A 9,251-nucleotide genomic window follows, 5' to 3' on the forward strand; every position below is an offset into this window, starting at 1 on the left:
GTACAAGTGATGGTGGACACGGTAGAAACGTCCTGATCTGAAATGTGCTATGTGGCCATGAGGGAGATGACATTGCTTGCTATGGTGTTTTGCTGATGGTGGACGTGAGATGCATTCTTGGAGTATAGATTCGTGGAAAAGAACAGTGGTTTATTGACTTTCACGATCCTTGATGTATAAAGATTGGTTTATGTGTGCTATGGATTCTCTGCTCATATAGACAATACATGAAAGACATCATGTTGGACACATTAATAAGCGTTAGTTTATGTGTTTTAAGATGGATTTAATTCCTCTGGTCAGTTAGGAGTAATGTGATCACCTAGTGTTCTGAAAGGCGTCAGGAGATCGCCTTATTTTGGTTGGGGGCGATGTAACAGACCAGTGGAAAGTCTATTATTGTCTGTAATGAAATAGACTAGTGGAAAGTCTATTATTGTCTGTAATGAAATAGACTAGTGGAAAGTCTGAGTTGTTTTTACTGGCTGCAATGCATTTCATTATGTTATTACGGTCGCACGTGCATTGCGAGGGCAGTGATCTCCAGCCAATGGGAGACGGCTGCACTGCAGTGAGAGACAAATAAAAGCGGTTAGCGACGAGTGTTCGGGGCACACTCACACAGTCCGAGCTAGGAACAGCACTGTACTTAGGACCACGGTAAGAAAGACATTATTCAAATTTAGATAGATATTTGTATTTGTAGTTATTGTAGTTAGATAGATATTTATAGGTAGACTTACGCTGATATTTGTGGTAAAATATACTAGCAATAGATTAATATTTCAACTTTCCCTTGTGTGTATTTATGCTATAGTTAATAAGCACTTAAAAACCATTAAAATCTTTTATTAACAGTTATATATTAGCACTTAATTAAACAAAAACCTAAACGAAATAAAATAGAAATAGATAGAAATAAAAATGGATACCAACAACGCAACCGGCGAAACCAAAACAAAAGGGCCTAACCCGCAACAAGAAGAAAATAACATCATAAAAGTCAACATAATAATGGATAGCCCCGATAAAAGTGTAGCCTCCACCCCCCAATCCCCCACCCCTCCATCTACCCCTCGATCTATCGCCACCCCTCGCGCTAACAGGAAAACAACGATAAAACCCCCCAAAATAAACAGCGACGTTGAATTTGTCCCGATCAACCCAAAAAGGGACGATATTGAACAAGCCATTAAACTGGCCTCTAAATCAGCAGTAAATAGTGCCCCCAATACCCCTCGCACTGCCGCCAAAAGGAAGTGTGAGTTAAACCTCAGTAAGGAAGATTCAGACGTTGAGGACACAGAGGACAGAGCCAACGAAATAGACAAAATCCACCCCGAGTTGCTATTAACCAACAGATTTGAGATACTATCAAACACGCGCATACACAAAAAAACAAAAACACCGGCACACAAACAAGCACCACACCCAGGCATTCGGCAGATATTAATCTGGGGAGGGGGGGGGGGGGGGGGATTGAGTTTGAAATGGTCAGAATTTGGAATAAGTATTTAGTAACGTCCAGCGACTGCGCGGACCGACTAGTAGACACCGAGAATGGGCCATGTTCTGATTGGCTGAATTTCGATTCCTTCGGATCTAACTAGAAAAATCTAAGTCTACGGAGAATAACTGCACCTAACATCATGTCCGGACTAAGAATTTAAACCCAAAAATAAGTCTGACTGCTCGGCCGAAAAGGTTTTAAGGTGATTTGAGCAATTGAACGGGCGCCAAAGTAAAATGCGTTGGACTATTTATAAAAAAATAAACATAAGAATTTTGAAGCTTGATCGAAAAATGTTTAAAGTCCAACTAAGCCCAAAAAGGAGGTTACCTGTCCTAGGTAAGGTTGGTCTATTTCGGGGATCCTGGAGTTTCTCGGAGTTTTGGCAGCTGGTCTTGTCGCTGGCGTAGAGCCTGAACTACAGTGGAGTAACCGGGGCCGCAGACTGCTCAGAGCATCTTGTGAAGAGACCTGTTGTCAATCTTCCAAAACATGACGCACTGTCTGTAGGTCTGGTCCCTTCGATGTTTGACGATCACTCCCGGCGTACCACTGAAGGTTTTGTGATGTATTTCAAAGCTGCTGCCGTCCTCCATTGGCTTCCAGTCGATGTTGGCGAAACCTCCCCGCAGTTTGTTCGGTTGTTGCGTGTCCCCTTGCAAGTACTGGTGGAGCTGGTGACGAAGTCCACCTAGGGCCAGGCTCCATTCGTCCTCGTTCGGGGGCACGGCTTCCGGCGGCGGCTTGGTCTTGGCTGGTTGGGTGGTCGGTGATGTCGCCTTCCTCTTTGGTGCCGCCACAGCAACAAATCCTGGTGACAACTCAACGGGAGCGGTCGATATAGTTGACCGTCTCACCGAAGTCGTCGTTTTAGGGGTGGAGGTGGATTTCGGTGGTGTCATACTGGTCCGCTGGCACATCGCGATGTCCAATTCGGAGTATGGCGGGTCCGGGGATGCGGGTGCCGATGGCTGTCGCGTCCTCTCCGGAGAACTCGGTGGGGGCGGCGACGCAGAAGGGACCGCCACTGGCGGTTGAGCCGCCAGCTTTGTCCCCTCCTGAGCCGTCCCTAGCACGGGTTTATTCCTTCTCCTTCCTCTTCCATTCCCTCCTATCCTCTTCTTTGGAGGCGGGTCGCCGTATACCAGAGACACGGTCGCCCGTGACCCGGTATAGGTGACCCGAAACTCCAACAAGGAGCCAAAGCTGGCTATCACGTCTACCTTCATCGAGAGACAGCTGGAGAAAAAAAAAGAAAAGGAGCAAACCTCAGCTAAAACAACCGACCAACAAGAAGGCACAAAAGCTACGACGTCCGCCGAAGGAAAAATAACACCAGAAATAGAAGCCATTTTCTCCTTCGGTAACACCACGGAGCTACCGGACGTCGGAGAAAACACGCCATTGGAGACGCGGCCGCCATCGCCCACCACTAGTCCCAAGCCGCTAGGGGCGTCAGCTATCCCCCGGGCCGAAAATAGCCCAATAATAATGAAAACCAATAAACCTACGAGAACCAGACAGGCCCCCAAAACCTCAATACCAACCAAAACCGGAAAAATAAAAACCCTTCAGTCCTTCAAAAAATTAAACACCTACCAAAGTAAGAGCCCAGCAAAAGTCCTCTCGAGACATACTTTCCTAAAAACCAAACCAACGAAAGCCCCAGCTAAAACCAGACAAATAAAACCAATAAAAACGCCAAACCAAACGCCAGTAGACGGCGAAAGCGGAGTCACCATCACCACCCCCACCCCACCCAACCCCCCCCCCCATCACCGTCACCATCACCAGCCCCCACCGACTAAGGCCGCCCATTGCTAGCCCAAAGCCTCCCCCACCCCCACCAGTACTAACCCTTAACTCACCTTGCACCAGAGCCCATCCAATGGACAAACGGGTACCTCTTAACAACCACCCGTCCCTGCGATCCCCAATCAAGGGCGCAGATGCTTGGATAGGCACATGTCAACACACGCAAAATACTCGGTGCCACCACTATCAAAGGGCGATGCGCCAAATGAATGCCTCCTGGGGGGAAAACATGAAAAACCCAAAATGCGCCAAATGAACCTAATGGGGAAAAAACCTGCTGGGGAAAAACATGAAAAACCCAAAATCCAACCAAAAATAACCAGAGATAATCTAGTCACAAAATCAATCACCTATGCGGAAAAAGTTAAAGCCACTGAGCAGACACAAGTCAGTGAACTTAAAGCCTTAATAGAGAAACTAGCCATGGAAATCTCCACCATTAAAGCCGACATAAGACAAAAAAAATTAAAATAACTTAAAAATAATAAAACTAAATTAATTAAAAATAAAAATAATTAAAACAAAATAAAAATAGATAAAACTAACGAATAAAATCAATAACGACTCAGGATAAATCATGGGAGATCCACCTCCACACGCCAGTAAATAAAGTACTCTCCAATGGAACGCTAAAGGCCTCCACTCAATGGGACATGGTGCCGAACTCATTCAACTCATTAGCACCAACAACACCAAGCCAGATATTATATGCATACAAGAAACTTGGCTAGGAACTAATAATATAGGGGCAAACGCCCAATGGGAGGTACTTGATACTCTAAATGGCGACCACCTACCCATACTAACCAACTATAAAAGTAATATAGAATATACCGAACAAGAAAAATTCTTACCAAAATTCTAATTTAGTAAAGCCAACTGGGCAGGCTTTACAAGCGAATGCAGCCAAATTAAACTAGAAACTAATATAGATATCGATGAAGCGACCACTAAAATTACCAACGAAATAATTAAAATAGCGGAAAATAATATACCGAAAACCAAACAACCAACAAAAAATTCACCTGTCAGTTGGTGGACGGACGAAATTAAAACAAAATGCGGCTTCAGAAATGGATGCGAAAACTCTTTTAAAAAACCGGTAAACCAGAATACCACACTAAATATAAAATAGCAAAAAACGAAATAGGCAAACTAATCACTGAAGCTAAACAGACCAGCTGGCAGACATTCTGTGGGGAAATTAATAACAGAACATCTATTAGAGAAATGTGGAAAAAAGTTCAAGCTATACAAGGACAACGCACGATCGCTACAGTCCTCCAAAAAAATTAAATAGCTACCACAAATAAACAAAAAGCAGATCTCCTAAGTCAAACATTTAGTAAAAACAGCAGCAACGAAAACTTCCCTAAAGAATTCTTTGATAAACTTAAGAAAGATAACAACTTACCAACAAATGATACTATGATGGATAATCAACCTAACACGGATAATCTAGAATTTAATAAACCACTAACATTAATAGAACTAAAAGCGGCCATTAAAGCAACAAAAAAAGCACCGCCACAGGGCCAGATCAAATCAGCTATACTCTACTAAAACATATGCCAGATGTAACCCTAGAGGTAGTGTTATCGCTCTATAACAGAATCTGGGAGGAGGGCCAAATGCCCACAGCATGGAAGCATGCAGAGTGTTTCAGTCTCCCAAAGGCGGGAAAAGACCACTCCCTCCCGGGGAGTTATAGACCGATAACACTCACATCGCACATGTGCAAAACGCTAGAAACTATTATCAATAAAAGACTAAATAACTACTTACTAGAGAATAAACTAATTACAAATGTACAAAGCGGATTTAGAACTAAGCACTCAACAATAGACCAGATAGTTAGACTCCAAAATAGCATAAATGACGCCTTCCGCAAATCCAACAAAGTATTGGCAATCTTTATAGATATTGAAAAAGCTTTCGATATGGTATGGCGCCAGGGACTACTCAATAAACTAAAAACTAACGGTATTAAAGGCAACATGTTCAACTTTATTAATAACTTTATTCACAACAGATCAATATCAGAGTAAATGGACATTACTCACATAAAACCGAAATAATCAATGGTATCCCACAAGGCTCGGTCCCATCACCAACCTTATTCAATATATTTATCAACGACATAAATAAAGCACTCAATGCTAAAATTAAAATTAAATCAACCACTCCACTAAATACAGCACTATTCGCCGATGACTGCGCCATATGGCGCACAGGCAGAGTAATCAAAAATCTATTTAGCCTAATGCAAAACGATATGAATAAACTAAATAAGTGGGCCCAGGACTTGGGCATTAAACTATCGGAAACCAAAACAGTCTGTATGCTATTCAATAAAGTCAACTCGGCCGATAATCTCCAAATAACTTCAAACAATAAACCAACTTCAAACAATAAACCAATCCCAAGAGTCAAAAAAATTTAATTCCTAGGAGTCACGTTCGACTCAAAACTTACTTTTAGTGACCATATAATCTAAAAATACTCTAAATCTACTAAGAGCAATCTCAGGCACCAGTTGGGGGGCGCAAACGGAAGCAATGCTTATGGTTTACAAAGCATGTATACTCTCCAGGATAGACTATGGAGCCCAAGCTTACAGCTGCGCCGACCCAAAACTGCTGCAAAAACTAGACGTTATCCAAAACCAAGCACTTAGAACAATAGCTAAAGTTCCACCCAATACTAGCGGCCAAAGCCTAGAAGTAGAATTTAACGTCATGCCACTTAAATACCGCCGCAATCTTCAACATCAACTACCACCTTAAAATCCATTCGCTCAAGTTAGATCACCCTGTTCAGGAACTTACTCCTATAATAACTAAACCAGGACTAGAATTTTTTTTAAATAAAACACTCAACGATTCATTTGCCACTAGGGCCAGTAAACTAGAAATAGAGGTAAGAATTGATAATATACCAGTGGCTCTATATCATATTAATCAGCCTATGGAGTGCCACACTCCATATCTAATTAAAAAAGCCACAGACGAAACACCATTTCCACCTTTTAAAAAAAGTCCTGTTTGAAGCCGCAGCCAACGAAAATTACCCGGAGCACATCCACATATACACGGATGGCTAAAACCCCCAAGATAATTCTTCGCAATAGTAGAAGAAAAGATATCTAAACACTCCAAACTTGTTAAATATGCCAGGCTGTCAGACAACCTATCAGTCTACACAGCAGAACTGACAGCCATCTACGAGGCACTAATCTGGATTAGAAATAAACAATATCCTAAAAGTGTTATCTTCTCAGATAGCCTTAGCTCAATCCAATCTCTTCAAACTAACAAATCTACTAGGCCAGACATCTTAGCAGCTATCCACAATAAACTCCACGAATTAAACCAACTTAACCTAACAGTAGTATTCGAATGGGTCCCAGCTCATGTAGGGATAATTGGTAACGAAGTAGCCGACTATGGAGCAAAAACAGCACTCTCAATCACCAGTACAATTACCGCACTACCACTAGGAATAACAGAGTTAATGTCAAAAGCAAAAAAACATTACATAAATCAATGGCAAGCAAACTGGGACCTAACCAATAATACATGGCATTATAACATCAAGCCACTAGTCAACTCAATAAGACTTAAACACAAAAACACTTATGTGGATAAGCTAATCACTAAATTACGCCTAGGTAAATCTTCAAAACTCAACAGCTGCTCCTTTACCAAACTAAACCCAGAATGTGATTGTGGCACCCGGGAAGATATGAAACGCAATCTCCTGGATTGCACGCTACATACCACTCAGAGACAACTAATGATAAAATCAATAACCGAAGCCAACCATAATAAAAAAAATAACGCCTAACTTTCTATTAAACCCGGATAAATATCTAAAACATAAAACCTTCAAAGCAGTTTATCTATTCGTCCAGTCCACCAAACCAAAGCTATAAATAAACCAACAAAGTCCTCATAACCTTTCACTAGTACGCCCCTAAGAAGGAACTGCAACCAATTTCGAACTCCACTCGATGCTTTCCAACCAGGGGGCCAAAGGTGAACAGGTTAAAATAAGACCTACCATAGTGCCAATAATTATTTAAAGGGTTATTCAAAACCACCCACTTGTAAGCCCCTACACAAGAGCTGCAACCAATATTGAACTCGGACCCTATGCACTCAAATGCAGGTGGCCAAAGGTGGATCGGTAGCGAGTAACCTAAGAATAACATTAAATAACCTGGGGGCCAAAGGTGAACAGGTAAAAATAAGACCACCTATAGTGCCAATAAAATTATAGGAACTACTCAAAACCACCCACTTGTAAGCCCCTACACATGAGCTGCAACCAATACTGAACTCGGACCCAATGCACTCATGAGCAGGTGGCCAAAGGTGGGTCGGTAGCGAATAACAATGAATAACCAAACAAGTCAACCAGGATAGAAACTCTAATTATCACTTGCTCTTCTTACAGCATGCCGACTCATCCAAACCAGTCAACCAGGATCCAAGAAAAAGCACTTGTATATATCGCACAATTTATGTCGCACCATGCACTATTACTAATGAACAAATAGCAGACCACGGTAAGTCACCCACCCAGAGCCCAGAAGAACAACCGAACGACAGAGAACAGAAGACAAACCAAGTAAGACAATAAACCAATAAGAAATCAAGGGGTAACCCAAACTATTGTATGCAGCACACGCTAACCCTAGTGTATATTATCATCCTCACCTATCAGTACATCCTTTCAGGGGGCGGGAATAAAAAATTACGACAACAAAACCAATAAGAAATCAAGCCTAACTAACTACCCTTTACTAACAACGATTACCAACATACAGATATTAGTCAAGCTGGGTGTGTCGTTTGAATGTGTGAATGCAGAAAGATTGTTCATAAGTAATAAAATAATTATGCAAGCAATAGGCTTTTTAACCAAAACACACACTATAAGGGCTTGCCCTTTAAATTAGATACCTAGATTAGTCTAATCCCCCCCCCCCCCGGCCATTGTGTTAAATGCTACACAAGGGCGGGGGGGGGGGGGGTGGTCGTGAAGACCGTTGGAATCACTAGAGTAGGGACGTAAGACAGTAGGTACAACCTTAACACCAAACTAGGACTACATGCAGACTACACGCTCATCGCATCAGTACACCGGATGCATTGACTAATGATAACAATGCATCCGCCCCACATTCAATGGCCCAGCACGTGCTCTAATAAGGAACCGGACAAAAGAATACCGGTTCCGAGTACACAATTGCAATGCACCCGGGGGAGGCCGAACAAAAGAATATCAGCCTCCCCTACCCAACCCCCAAAAACTTGCTGCTGGAAACTTGTACTTGATGTCACTAAGGAGGAAGCGGAGGACCATGCCAACATCAGCACGTCGACCACCCCGGAACAAAACGCCTTGCCTACCAGTGTCTACACAATTGCACGAGTCTCCTCTGGGTTGTCATGCCACGACCAGAAGAGGTCGGGTCCTTATAAGGACCCTAGGGAGACAACCAGCAACACGAAGGTCTATAATTAACGAGCTACTCTCGACCCACTAACGAGCTATTCTCGATTCAAAACCTATACTAGCTCGCACATTTACCTTTTGACCGACCGTTCAGAATTGCGCCAAATTTCCTCAATAAAAATGCGCACCTTTTCACTTTGGCATTAATAGCTCCATTCAAATTCCATAGCACCACCACCACCACCCCTCCCGCCTGCTACCGATTCAATCGGGCTGCTGGTGCTCCCTTGCACCTGCCAGCGCAGGAGGTCCCTCCTTGCCCCCCCCCCCCCCCACCTTTCCTGTCATGGACGGAGGAGCCGGCCAAGGCCGGCTCTTGTGCCCACGGCAGGCGTGCGCTACAACAGCTTGTTCTGAATGTGCACGTAAACCCCTATGACCTGACCTGACCAGTGTTCGGGGT

The sequence above is a fragment of the Gigantopelta aegis genome, chromosome 3 (assembly GCF_016097555.1).
Source record: "Gigantopelta aegis isolate Gae_Host chromosome 3, Gae_host_genome, whole genome shotgun sequence".
In the NCBI taxonomy this organism is placed as follows: Eukaryota; Metazoa; Mollusca; class Gastropoda; order Neomphalida; family Peltospiridae; genus Gigantopelta; species Gigantopelta aegis.